Source organism: Anguilla rostrata, chromosome 12 (genome assembly GCF_018555375.3).
Source record: "Anguilla rostrata isolate EN2019 chromosome 12, ASM1855537v3, whole genome shotgun sequence".
Taxonomy (NCBI): domain Eukaryota; kingdom Metazoa; phylum Chordata; class Actinopteri; order Anguilliformes; family Anguillidae; genus Anguilla; species Anguilla rostrata.
In genome coordinates this window covers 23367604-23382551 of record NC_057944.1, presented here as the reverse complement: position 1 = coordinate 23382551, position 14948 = coordinate 23367604, and the positions used below count along the sequence as shown (strand labels likewise).

The 14948-nt window shown below is 39.7% G+C and overlaps 1 long non-coding RNA gene across 3 annotated transcripts in view; it reads right to left on the bottom strand.

Moving 5' to 3' along the window:
• The window catches only part of LOC135236598 (uncharacterized), a 29252-nt gene extending 16849 nt beyond the window's left edge, over positions 1-12403 (bottom strand). The window contains exon 1 of one of the 3 annotated variants that reach the window (XR_010324623.1): positions 12274-12403. This is a non-coding gene — a long non-coding RNA (uncharacterized LOC135236598). Of the gene's footprint in view, positions 1-2424; positions 2502-12273 lie in introns of those variants that run through there. The other 2 variants (XR_010324624.1, XR_010324625.1) reach the window with 2 other exon arrangements.
• Between the last annotated feature and the right edge of the window lie 2545 nt (positions 12404-14948).

Genomic DNA, 14948 nt, shown 5'->3' with positions numbered 1-14948 from the left:
GTTAGCTCTTCCATTTGTGCACCAACTAAGAGCCACAAAGCAGTGAAACGGCCTGTTATAGAGCCTCTCAACTCAGCACTGGTCTGTGTGTGAGTCAGGGATGTAAGTGCACGCATGGGCATAAGAGGCTGTTCTTATGGCAGGGCACCTGAATGAGTTTTGTGAGGCAGTGGGGTGGGTATCTGCGTTCTGCGGCGGGTCATAAATGAGCTGCTGTGGCAGACATGTCGGACGCGGGTGCGGTTCAAAGGGACGAGATCAGCACAGGCTGAGAATAAACGGCGCTGTTGTCATGCACAGACAATGGATTCAAACAGCACGTCACGCCACACTGCCCCTCTGGCCTTGGCAATGGAACAATTCTTTATCTTTCCCAAACAACGCAGCAGGCTCGAGGATAATTGCTGAGCTTTTGCTTGCCGCGCTCCCTGTGCTGAAGGTGCTATCTCCAGACTGAGGCGAAAAGGGAGGAAATCAAAGCTCTGGTCATGCAGCACCAGCCCCGAGTGCTGAAACCACCCCCCACCCCCCCACCAACACACCCCCTCTGGTCTTCCTGACCTCCTCCCGGTCATGGCTTTGCTCTGTACCCCTGCCTCTCCACAGCCCGGTACATGAGCAAAGCCATGACCGGGAGGAGGTCAGGAAGACCAGAGGGGGTGTGTTGGTGGGGGGGGGTGGTTTCAGCCCTCGGGGCTGGTGCTGCATAACCAGAGCTTTGATCCGTGTACAGCCTCTGATCATTAGAAGCTCCATTATTTCCCTCAGCTGTCTTTCCCCTGTAGAGCAGGGGAAACAATCAAAGGGAAGAATTGTGAATGAATGCATAAAGGATGTGCGGATAAGCAAATGCAAGGGATAAAGGATCCCACTGGAGAAGATGGTGCGGGCATTGGCAAGAGAAGACTGCTCCCAGAAGACAATCCCCCCCTTTTTTGTACTGTCACAGGGAGCAGCTAGGGTCCTTCAGTCCTTTTAAGAGAGAGTGAGAGACAAGAAGGTAAATGTAAGAAATTGATGCATTCAGTAAAAAAGCTCTTGAATTTGAATGACAATCAGAATACTGATCGACAGTTGCTTTTTACAGTAATGCTTGTCAATGAAGTGCTCTTAGACATGAGAGAGATGTGGGGCAATATGATGTTCCATCACTGAAGTGCCTTCCCAGAGCACTGTGGGATAGATGGGCAAGGAGAAGATGAGGAGGTAGTTATAGGAAGGCAAAGAGACCAGGTCCTGTGCTAACAATTGAATAGGATTCTGGTATTCACAAAAGGAGACCTATCAGTAGCACATATACATAAATCTTGATTTTCGTGTCAGCTCGTAGAGTAGGGTCACTAAAAATCTTCTTGTCAGGAGTGGTAACATATATAGTCTGTCTGGATGAGCTGAAGGTAGTCATGAGTGTCTACCTGGTTTGCTGCTGTGGTGGTATCTTGGAGGAATAGGTGGCTATGTGGATGGATAGTGTCCTTTGGCAGATGAACTCTGGTGAAGGATCTCATGTTGTACTGACCAGTCCTTCTTTGCATACAGTACTTCTGTCCAGCTAAGGCTTGCAGGTTTACTTTTCTCACTGAAACCAACCACTGCACTTCAGTCGTGCTCATTGGTTCGGTTGGATTGGATTGGATTGGATTGAACTGCACTGGATTGGATTGGATTGGAATTAAAAGGAAGTTCCTCCCAGATTCAAACCTATAGGTCAGTGGCTGGACTGTAGAAGGTGTCTGGTGTCATATTCAGAAGAAGGACAGTTTATTGCTAATTAAACAAGCCCAGTATATGTTATAGAAATAGGGGGGAATTGAAAAAAATGTTTAAATGAGTCCCAGGGCATGGTGAAGACAGCAGAAGTCAGACTATAACCTCCGGTGGATCTGCTGATATCATGCTGAGCTATGTTCGTAAAAAGTGCTTTAACAGGATGAGCCACCCAGAAGGCCAAAATGTGGCTCTCTTAATTAATGTATGATGTTATCTAACATGGAAAGCACAAGCAATATTCTCCAATCTTCCTCCATCCTAGTTTAATCGTGTTCTCTTCTCCGTAGCCCCTGACGAATGCCAGAAAACCTTAGGACAGTGTCTAGTAGGCCATGCACTCAAATACTCTACCACATACTTACAAAATGAATACATACACATAAAAATCCACAAATAGCAACGCACACAGACATGCGTAGAGAGACATGCAAACACATACACTACCACAATTAATAAAGTCCACACAGGCATTCAAGCATGCAAACATACACAAATACACATACATGCATGTACATGATCAGACACGCTCACTCACAAAAATGCTAACCATGTCCCCCATTTCTACTGTATCAAACCCTGTAGTTAGAATTGTGCACGGAAGCAAATCTTCCTACACATTCTGTAAAAGGATTATTCAAATGATGGTAGCCTTACTTATATTTTTGGATTTCACATGTTATGATTGTTTTCCTCCTCTTCTCTCTCTTGCTCACAGGCAACTTTACTAAATGATCTTGAGCCAGCTGAGGTCGGAGGCAAGAGGAAAAAAAAAAAACATGTTGAAAAGACGTGCTCACTTCAGTCTACCCTTCTCTCCCATTATGCCTTCCCAGAAAATCAATAAATCTAATTCTCACAGTACTTCATCTTTAATTCTCTAAGTTAAATCTTTCATATGTAAGGAACCCTGTTTTGCCATTCATTTTCACTTCATCTCTGTTTATAGCGAACCAAGTCAAGTTTAATTCCATTTCAAGTACATCTGTAACTAATATGTATGCTCTGTATAGCTTATGTTTTCTGTAGGCTGATTGGGCTTGAGGCATGTACTGATCAATATTAATGAGTCTGTGAGCAGGATCCAGAATTTTGAGGTGCCAACAGGAGCGAGAGCTGACAAGCGTTCAGTGATGAGGAGTGTTTGTTTATCAAACCTCTCTCAGAGGAGCAAGAGTGGTGATTCACCCTACCCGCCCTCTTCCCCAAAAACAAATCTGTGCGCTACCTGATGGAGTGCTAGTCTTGAGGTACAGAGTCGAAATGGGGTCATCTTTGATCAAAAAAAGAGCAGGAGACTCAGACAAAGCGGGAGCCAATTGTGAAGCCGTGCTTGACAGCAGTATTTGTGACCGTCCTTTTTTGCGCATCTAGGACACATGAAACCAGTGCAGCTGATATCATTATCTGTGTGTCACAGTCTGTGATGAGAGGCAGGATAGCTGGCTCATTGTGCCCATCAGGTGCTAAAACTGTTGAATGAATGTCATGACTACATAAATGAAATACAACTGCACTAGCTGACATAAAGGTAGGTCCTCTAAGAGAGCAAGTATCACAACCTTACTACAATTTGATAAGCAATTAATGCATACCTATATTGCATGTCTACAAAATTATTATTATTATTATTATTATTAGTAAAGCACCACAGTGGTGCACTGAAAATGAAAAATAAAATGTTTTAGCTTTACTTTCAGCAAGTACAGATAAAAACAGAACAGAATAAAATAATCACAAGAATGTTTAAGAGCAGTTCTATGGAGTACTAGTGACACACCTCTCATAGTCTGTAGCATAAAGTTATTTATCAAATTATATTTGTCCAACAAATATTAAATAACTAAAATAAAAATAGAAAAACAACACAAAATAGGAAATATAACTGGTTAATACTGGATTAACACTGGTTTCGACAGGCTTGCCACGAGCTGCCATTGTGACAGTGATGTCCTGAAGCAAGATGAATCAAGCTGACAGCAAGCAATGTGCCTCATTTCCAGTGCAGTACTTTGGCTTTTAAATCATGTGTGAGCAGCAAATATGGCTCAAAGAGGAATTTTATGCCCACCTGGTACCAAGCCACACACTCAAACATGCTACTGGCATTGTGCTGGGAAAAACTGCAGTAAAACTGCACACTCTAACATGCTACAGTCCATGTACAAACCAAAGCTTATGCAAAACTCCTCATTTGACAGTGTTTTGTTCTGGATTTTTATTTGAGATGGCAGACAGCTGAAAATAAACCAGCACATGGGGATTTGTTTTTTTTTTTTGTTGTTTGTTCTTTTTAGTATATTTGCTGTTTTTTTTTCTATGTACTCATATTTAAGACTGTTCCACTGCACAGCGGCAGGCTTTTCAAGTGAGCATCAGACAGATTATTATTTTTTTTTGGCGGTGACAAGGACCGGAATTGAGATTGTAAGTTCACTGTTCAGTGTGTTCCTCTGAAAAAGACACTTGCATTCTTCAGTCACTGCAGGGGAGCAGTGTGAGCATAAGTGAGAATGTGGGCGCTGGTTAGCATATTGTGTGCATCACCTCCTCTCTTCCCTGCACACTTGCTGTATTTTGGGGTGATTCATGGTTGGCTGAACTAGGGAAAGAAGAACTAGGTCACAGCACGTGGGTGCTCACACAGCCCTCCGCAATCTTTCCTGCATGTCGCATCATGTATAAAGCACAGTGAAGACACACTGATAGATCCAGTTGTGGGTTCTATCAGAAGTAGTACACTGCATGATGCATGTGAGCAACAGAGTACATTAGTTGCACCTTTCACCAGGGATTAGATTTTTTTTTTTTCATTTCGAATCATTCTGAACACAAACGGCAAAACATAACTTAATGGAATAACAGTTAAAACAAAATATAAAAACTGGTTAAAAGCATTCTCAATTGTGCCTTAACAAGGTAAGTGCAACAAAACTGTGAACGTGCTGTCATAGCAACAGGGGGTGACCCCACCCTAGTCTGATTTTTATTTATTTTATTGGAGAGATACCACTGTAATGTTGATAGATAAGCAGGGATCCGCCATTGGCTACTCGGTAAATGGACCACACCTCTGCCATCTTGAGTAGCCAATACCCTACATCATTGAGGGATCCTCTACCCATCTATTACACTACCGTCAAATCCTGTATAGTTTAAACTGAAATAAAAACAAATGTGTTATTTTTGTAAATGTTCTCATCACAATTTTGTTCATACCATTGACCTGTACTCAGCTAAAGTCCACAGGTTTTCAGTCACCTGACACCTGGTATTCAAACCCATTTTTGTTGAAAATGACACTATTTGTTTATAAACAGTATTTCAATGTTTCACATATTTGTTTGCTTCTGAAATACCAATGGTATCTCCAGTTGCAGCCTAAGGATGTGGCATTGCTCTAATAAGGTAACTGTAGGCTGAAAATGTTAGGGGACCTAGAAATGGAAGCACCTACCAACAAACTCAGTTGACTCAGCTTGCTTTATTAAATTTTATCTTAACATTACTAATCTAGCTGATTAGCTAGTTAGACAATCTATCAGTGTGTTTGCTATGCCTAATAGCTTATATAACAGGTAACAGACTAGCTATTGCAAATTTCAAAATGTGGGCTCTCTCTTCTCTGTCAAACCACATAAATAGATAAAACTGTATCTAGCCAGCTCAAAGCTCACTGGATTATTCCACCTGAATAATTTTCTTGTGAGCAAGCTAAATGCCTGTTAGCAAAGTACAGCACTGAAATATTAACATATCATTTCATAAAACTTAATTACCTTGAACAAAATGTTTGCTGCAAGCAACATCCCTGTTCCACTGTTCCTCACAAATACCATTCACTGTAGCCTTTCAAAAGTGTCTCCTGTTATTCTGCATGTATTTGTTTAGTTTCTTTGTTCTCATTTTTTTGAAAAACAGATTTGTGGAGCTTTGTAACATCTTACATCATTGTCAACTCCGTGTCTTTTCAACAACGATTTACCACACCACCACCACCCACACAGCTCAGAAAACAAAGCCCAAGACAAAATTGTGTGGTTGGACTGAATTAACCTGTTTTTTTTTGGTGGTTATTGATAACATCTGTGATTCAGATAGTGAACGGCTCTTTCCCAGACCTGGCTCAGACAGAGAACCTGCTGTTTCACAGCCCCTCTCAGAGGTCAGTCAGAGCAGTCAGAATGAAGATGGAGGAGCCTCAGCATTGGCTTTCCCTGTGGCCAACCTAATGGAATTTCATGAGGCTATCATTCATAAAAAAACATTAAGCTTGCTTAATTATTTAATGCAAAGAAATAAGAAATCAGTGCAGGGGAAATAAAATTCAAAGTGTAAATCTAAGTTTTTTTCCCCCCTTTAAAAATTGCTGCAAGGTAAAAGGATTTCTGCAATTCCATCTAACGTGCTGGTACTTAACTTGTGCATTATTGAAGAGGGTGGGCTTTATTAATCATGCAACCTTAGAATATAGATGTGAAGGACTGTTAGTGACAAGGCCACAGTTTCCTCATGGTCCCCATTGCTGCTGGAAGCATTGCTTAATCACTACCAGAGCTGCTCCAAAAGGACCATTGCATTGGACTGCTGCCCTGTATTTAATAACACCAAATAACTCCTAGAATTACTTGCATTTAAACCCAAGTAAAGTGTTGAACTTGTAGGTAGGACTGTTAATTTCAGTACCAGGATTTTATGTAATACTCTGGGCAGCACCTATCACCAATATTTACAATTGAATTGAAGGACTGAAATCCTTTACACTGATCTTGGGTCTGTTGCTGACAAAGCAGCAGAGTTGACAAGCGCATCATTTCAGTGGTAGAGTAGGAAGGGTGTAGGGTGGGGACACCATCAGGGATCCCAGGTCTCTGGCTTGAGGAAGTGGTTAAATCCTGTCATACATCTTTAAGCGGAACTACAACGTTTAAAAGAGGATGAACCTAAAAGTGTCCTCGCTCTGAACCCACCTACTCAAGCTTTAAAATGCAACTACAGCATTAGGAATAGAAATAGATTTGTGGGAAGTTTATGAGTTTGAAAGTTTCATGTCGCTTTAAATGGTGTTTATACACCCAGGGGCAATACAATGATCTTTATATCATTTCATTAATTTAGCAGTTGCTCTTATCCTGAACAACCTATAAAGTATAAGAGCATAAGTGTATCCTCTTGAGTTAAACGGGTAACAGTATGCTCAACCTAGCAATTAAAGTTTCCCTGACCAGTGAGTATATAATACAGCATAACTGTGTTGGAAGATGGCTATAGATTATACTGTCATACCACTGAACTTCATTACGTCTCTGGGAAACGAGTGCAGACCAGCTTTGTGGCCAGAAAGAGTGACCATGCCGAGAGGGAATAGCCAATTTCCCGAAAGATATAGGACCTGATTTACTAAGACCGTTTGCATCTGCAAAACCCATAGCATGACCAATGATGGTCATGTTATTTGTATTACATCAATCATCGGTTGTGTTCTTAGTTTTGTGTGTGCAAAAAGGTTTCTCACATGCTAGAGGTCTTAGTAAATAAGGCTCACAGAACAGAAATCTCACTGTGGTGTAAAGTTTCAAGATGGATTGTTGGTGTGGTGGAGATGTTCCATTAACCGCCCTGTAGGCTAGTACCAAGGTTGTAAACTTGATTCAAGCTGCAGCAGTTAGCTAGCGAATGAGACGTATGCCCTGTTGCATCCTATAGGGGATCTCATGAATCCACATGACTTCTCTGATGTGCAAAACAAACTCCTGTCAGAGCAGCAAATGTCATTTTCTGTCTTTATCACAATTCACCTGGTGGTTGCTACACTAAAAGGTTCTACTCTGACTGAAGAAATGCTGCTCGATGAACATTCACCATAAAAAAGCCCTAGAAAGTGAACGGATGGAGGAACAGATCAGTGATTTGTTCAGGAGGAATATTTCTATCGGTTCCTTTTTATTACATTTTTTCCCCTGCCGTAATTCATGATGGATGTGTACATTAACGCATCTGACAGCCATTCCTTGCTCTTGACTGAGAGGGGTTAGCCAGACGCATAGATGCATTCACACACATGCACACACTGTTCTCCATTTTACAACTGTCTCAAGAGACTGCAATGCAACTAAAATAAATTCTAAATATGAGTCAGATTAAGGTGTTCTGGACTGGAAGCATGGAACAATTGGCCGCCTCCTTGAAGCCCACTGTACTGTATGTTCAGTAAGCGTCAAGAGTGCTAGGTTTGCAAACATTTAAGCTTGATTTCCTCCTGTGTGGCACGTTTATTGGCCCTTGGTCCATCTGTGAGTTGCACGCATGGAGAGACATTGGCTTTGGTGTCAAAATGTGCTTGTGGTTGAACTGAAGCTTTATGGGCTCAAATGTCAGAAACAGTCCAGCTGACGTGCCTAGAAAAAAAACATACATAAATACAGCTATAAAAATAGGGCAAAGCCTCTAAAATCAGTTTGTCTGAGCTTAATAATTACTGAATGATTAAATTATAGCTTGCCAAAATACCATCATGATTGCCTCTCTTAAAAAAATGATTTTGGATCCTAAACCGCACCGGTTATTATCTTTTGATTGGAGTCAGAAATGTAGAGCTGCACTGCAGTCGCTCTCTGAACAGAAAGAAGAGTGGATGAGAAAGCGTATCCAGGGGAAGAGGAATCTCATCGGCAGCCAGGAGGCGGTACAGTCAGCCTGCAGCGCTGTGCCACTGCATATGTTTACTTCTGTAAATCTAGAGGAGATGCACACAGAACCTCTGCAGAGACAGAGCTCGTCACGTTACGGCTGGCAGAGCAGCCATCGGTGTTGACGAAGTGGAGAGAGTGGAAATAGCATCGCATACATTTACTGCCAAATTCATGAGCTTTATATATACTGTGAGCTCCATAATGTTTGGGACAAAGACTTTTTTTTTCTTCTTTATTCTTGATTTGGCTCTGTACTTTTACAATTTTAATTTTTGTAATCAACAGCTGACGTGGTTAAAGTGCACATTCTCAGCTTTTATTTACCGTGGTGGTGAAACCAAAATGTATAAAAAATACCATTTAAAAAGCTGAGAATCTGCACTTAACCACGTATGAATTGTTTCATTACAAATATAAAATTGTGGAGTACAGAGCCAAAATCTAGAAAGAATGTCTGTCTCAAACATTATGGAGCTCATTGTACATATTATTAAATACAGTATATTTATACTTACAGTCTCTTTTCCCACTGGCTTTAAATATCTGGGGCCAACAGAAGGTCAACTGAACCTATTTTAACTGTAAATTCTGAACTGTTTCCAAGGGATATAGGGAAAAAAAGCCGTTTGTGCAGAATTCATAAACAAGCTTTGTCTTCTGTTTGAGAGCACGCTAACATTTGCAATCAATTTTATCCAATTTTTAGGTCAATTTTATTTTGCTCTAAAAACATGCAAAGAGACAATTATGCACCACAGCTTTTTTTGAACCAATGCATGTTTTTCTCAGTATCGCCCATAAATGAGAAATTTTGTCAGTAGGGCATTGTCAGGTCCATAGCAACTTGTCTGATTTATCAGGAGTCTGCACTCTGTCTTCACTACCTGAGCAAGATGCAGTCCTTCGCACATTGGCTATGCAGCTCAGTTGATGGGCCGTAGAGTGGACAGGAGCAGCTGGCTACATGTACTGTATTTCATAGTGCACTTCTACTAGTTTGGTTCCTCCACCACTGAAAGACAATGTTTCAGTGATGAGACCAGCCTGCACAGGTTCATTTTGGGAAGAAAATAACACATCAACCTTAAAAAGCTCTAATTGAAAAGAGTTGTTGCTGACTGTAAGTTGTAGAACTGATGTGTCCACAGTTGTTTCAGTTACATCTTCCAGTTTCTCTCCAAGCTAGCATTGACTGGATGTTCCTGACTGTCCACAGCCCATTGGAATACACCTTAATCAGCTCTCTTACAAAGGATATTTTTATGGATCCCCCACTGAATTCAAAGGGTCGTCAGCATACCAATGAATTACGTACATTCAAAAACCCACTTGTATCTAATGAGATCATTAGATATGACCTGGAGCCATGTGTTTGATATTTAAACATCTACAGCACCTTGCTTTGGCATTTTACTTCATAAGAAACATGACCTTACTCAAAGAGCTGTGCACATTCATTAACTTCAGAGAAGCACGCCAGGAAAAGAGCAAAGTTAGTGTCTTAATGGACAGAGACCTCATGATTTCAACTTTTTTTAATGAGGTCACCAGCTACATGTAAAATATTTAACACTAGAGTCCAAGATCAAGTCAGAAGTCCGCCTCAACGTATACGTACTTGAGGCCACCAGAGTACTTGTTTTGAAGTAGTCTCCACCCAATGAATTAGCACATAGGAACTGATGGCCAGATTTAGACAGGTATAATTTGCTATTGCAACGCAATTGATTTCTCATGTTGTTGCTGATGCTTAATACTTGCTATAGTTACCCAGTTAAATGTAGCCTGAAGACATTCACAGATTTACCTTTACAGTCACTTTAATAGGCCTAAATATTTGTCATTTTTATCTGTATTTATTTATTCATTCCCCATCCCCTCATTTTTCTAATGTAAATAATTGTGCAGTATGTTTCTTTGAATGAATGTCTGTTTGTAAATATGAATGTTACATGAAGAAAACGAAAAAATTTCCCCTACCTATTTATCCATCTATGTACATGTTGTATGTATATATTTTACAATCGTTATTTATTTTAAGTTCCAAATATACAAGTCTGTACATTTTGTAAAATTAACTTGTCAACTAAGTATTTTTCCTTTACCATGAACTACAATTAATGAAAGTGTTTGTCATATATTTTAATGGAATACAGTGTGTTTAATGAGTTATTGTATACACAATAGACCTACAAATTGTTTTTATGTTGGTAGATGATCTATAGGCCTAACTAACATCAATATTAAAACGTGGCATTTGCAAGGCAGTTACAGCAGCCTAGTTAAAAGTACTTAACACTAGAAATCCCACAGCAGTCACTAAGAAAATCAATAAATCTCCCATCATGAAATCCATGGCTCTCCCTTCATGACTTTTCCTAAACATATGTATTGAACATTCTGATATAATTTGAATATCAATATTGCATAAGTAAATAAAGTTATGAATACTTACTTACTCAAATGGCCATGAACGATCAAATTGAATGTAATTTCTCTTGTCTGTATGACTGAGCATTTTGGTCACTGAATGTAATGATGTTGCAAAAGAACAACAGAACCCAGCTGCAGGTACACAGAACAGGACTCTGGCTGGGCAAAGCCTGCAATAGTAGTCCAAGGCTTTTAGGGCTATGCCTTGTAGTCATTTATTGTAGCTGTGTGAAACATGAATAAGGTTGGGTACCAAAACCTGACAGCATTATGGCACCAGTTCCCATTTTACCGGTACCTAACAGACCAAATCACAACACAGACTTTTGTGCTGTCTTCACTAACGTTACACACATGCTGAAATTGACTAAATCAATGACACAGATATCATTAAAAGGCTAACTAACGTTAAACTAAGTCAAAACGTCAAAAGCAAAACTGTCTATATTCTATGTGTTCACAGAAGGTACGGAAGCCAATGTTCTTACGGGCTGAGAGTGGTCATTGTGGTTATTTCTGTAGGAAACTCTGAAAAGTGCGAAAATCTTGCAGCATAGGTAAGGGGCATGCCCCGCCAAGGCGTAACTTGGCGGATGGAATACCTCCCATCCCAATCTCTATTGACAGATGTAACTGCGCTAATCCATGACACAGAATGGACGCCGCAACACAACACTCTTTACATTTTGCCGACAACCATAACATATGTATAAGTGTGTTCATATTGTCTGTAATTTTTGTTGGCGTAAGTAACTGTTTTTTTTCTGTTTAATATTGTGATGTACAGTTTAGCTATTTAAAAACCCGCTTCGCTTCGCTTCCCCTGAATTAGATAAGGCCACTATAATGCTCACTGGATGTACAAGTTATTTTTTTAGTTTAACTAAAACGTGAGCCAGTTGAGCCCCAAAGATGTCAAAAACAGACTAGTGGGTGTATATTTAAAGTTCGCTTTGTAGCCTGCAGTTCTTTTCTTTTCCTTTGCATTGGTTTTTTTTAAGAGAGTTGCGATTACAGGAAAGGAATAGCTTTGGCTACGAAGTCGCCGGTAAAGCAGAACGTTTTTGAGATTGTCGCTGGATGAATTAATGAATATAATGTAGGTCTAATTAGCTTAGAACAATTTTCTGATAAGATACAAAGGCCTACCAACTTATTTGGCTACTAAAGTTGCACCTCCGGTAGTACTTTCTGATAGGGTAACAAATATCGACAGAACACCGGTGCAGCGGTTGATAGCAATTCCAAAATAACATTTGTAACAACAGCGGGTACTGAGTATAACAAACGAAATTATAGCTACAGTATTGTATAAACATTGTTATAATTGTCGTAATATTTCAAATAAACAGAAAAGTTTTAGAAAACATTTGCAGCCTACCTGGTCCATTTATTGCAAGCCACTGAAAACAGGATGTAGATGAAACCAGGTAGCATTTCTTCAGAGGGGGAATTGTGGGAACTATCACCTGTCGGCTTACATTAACCATCCTATTGTCTTCATATTATCCATGCACCCCATGTCCTCTGGGTCAAAAATGACCCACCCCTTATCAGACCTATTCTTACTTCACAGTCCAGAGAGACTATTTATTCAGTCTACACCACTAATTTTTTCTATAATGCATCATCATTGATTGGGTTTTTTTTTCTTATCTTTTTTTGCTGCAATTGATGTGTAGCACATTTTTGATTATGACTTCTGATTTCATAACTGCTGGGTTAAAAATGACTCTTATGGCAATCTTTGTACCGTGGTGGTGCAAAATATCTAAAAAAAAAGGGCAATGTTTAACTTTTTTTAATGGTAAGGTAACTCCAGGAAAAGTAATCAAATGTCATGCTGAAATTATTTTTGTTACACTGCTGTCAAACTCAGGATAAGGTCATTTTTGACTCTGGAGATATCAAGATTTTATAATGATTATTGGTTTAAGTTCTGTTCAGTACGTCCTATGTTGTTCTGTTGCTTAGTTTGTTTGTAATTTTTCTCATGACCATCTCTGTTATGTTTGAGTTGCTTTTTTTATTTTGCTAATTGATTCTGGGCGCATGGTAGGCGCCAAGTGGGAGGGGCTATGCCCTTGTTGTAGGGGAATATTGCTCTGTGATGTTTAGTTGAGGCTTGGTTACGTGGTGAGCTATTATCTGCTGCTATGCCTATCCTTGGGCCTATTATCAGGCATAGCCAAGCAAACCTTTCTTTTTTTTGTAGTTTTTTTGTTTTTGTTTTTTGATATCATTATGGTTATTATTTTGTCCACTGTCATTATTCTGCTCTGAAAAAATAAACTTCACTATCAGCAGCTCATTTTGGACTGTTTCTCATTTCCCATGACCTCCAACCCCCGGTGCCCCCTAACAAAGAACATTACAGGGTGTCAGTATACGTGCCATACCGATCCAATTTATCTAAATCCGAACTTAAGTAGAACCCTGAGCATTTCAATGTCTTAGGCATTTAGATGTTTCACACTTTAGGTGTCCTGTAGGCTATAATTTATCATTCCAATGCAATGGATAATTACGTATGCCTAATGTCAAGCATTACCTCTGCGAGCTGCAGATCTAGCATTAATTCAAATCACATTTGTAGTTATTTCTTCTCTTGAAAGTTCTTGTTTTTTAAATGAGGGTAAAAGTCATTAAAAGAAGAAAAGCAAAGGAAGCCCCTTTGGGCAAATTTCAATTTCAATGCAAAAGAGAAACCACTTCAGGCTTTTTTTTTGAGCAGTTATTCAGAGTTTGAGGTTCTTTCTTGATAAGTGCAAATTTTATATGAATTATATATAATGTTATATTATATCTGGCAGGAAAAATTTCATTTTTTAAAATATTATACAAGTGTCTGGGATGATAAACATATTTCAGTAAAAATATTTTCAAAAACATTGTCTTTACTGAATGTCACCTTGTCGTGTAGGTTTCAGCATAGCAGAATATATGGTTCTTGAGATCAAGACCTGGGAGTAATGTCCTCTACGGGGGACAGAAATTGAATTGAATTGCTGGGTCGTTACAATTAAAAAATATGTGAAGATGCTTAATCTGGAACTGTTGTTTCAGCAAGAGAGTTAGCAAAGGTAGAGAAGAGCACCTTTTGATGTTTGATGTTTCTTCTTTGGTTTAAGTGCTGTTAAAAATGTTTTGTGCAAACATGTTTATGTTCATGCACCTTTCCAGTTATCCATTCTGCTTTCTGGGGGTAATTACAGGCCAATAGTGGTGGGATTCCCCTTAATGATCACAAAGCCATTTCAATGACAATGGCTCAGAATGTTCAATCTATTCCATTTTACACCAAAACAGAACTCAGCCGAAAACATGGTACTTGAGTCATTTTTGCTGAACACATTGTGTCTATGTAGGCAGATTTTTAAATGCCCTCAATATTTGCAGACACTGCTGGAAATTGCAACCTCCATTTCCTTCCTATGGTACAGCCCGAAGGAGATTATTTCAGAGGAGCAGGGGACCTGTGGTGCTGTGTAATTGTATACCCATAATGTAGTGTGATATCATAACCACGATGCCATGTTCAATAATGCTGCAGATGGTGGTTTATTTGCTTGATATAGGCAACTCAGTTGGGTTAGGGAAGAATGGAGTATATGGCACCTGCAAGTTGCAGCTATAATACAGCGTCTGCACATTGTTATGGGGTTAAGGGAGATCATCCCTCTCACTATATCACTACTCAGTCACACCTGAATACCACAGTGCCCAGCACCCCCTTCCCACACAAACACACACACACACACACCTATACAGACACGCACACACACACACGCAAACACACACAAACACAAGATACAATTTTAATAATACATCACTCAAGATAAATGTAGGACTTTGTTTTGCTTCTGCATTTAATCATAGGTTAAATGGAACCTTGAGTGACCTTGAGCCCACAGCTTTCGGAGAGTCACCTCATAAACATTCCCCTCAAACGGATACGTCCCAGATTTACAAAGTGTCAGTGCGATGCATTATTAATGAGGAATAAATCACCCCACTGTAAGATCATTAATAACGAGCGGGTTCGCCAGCAGATCT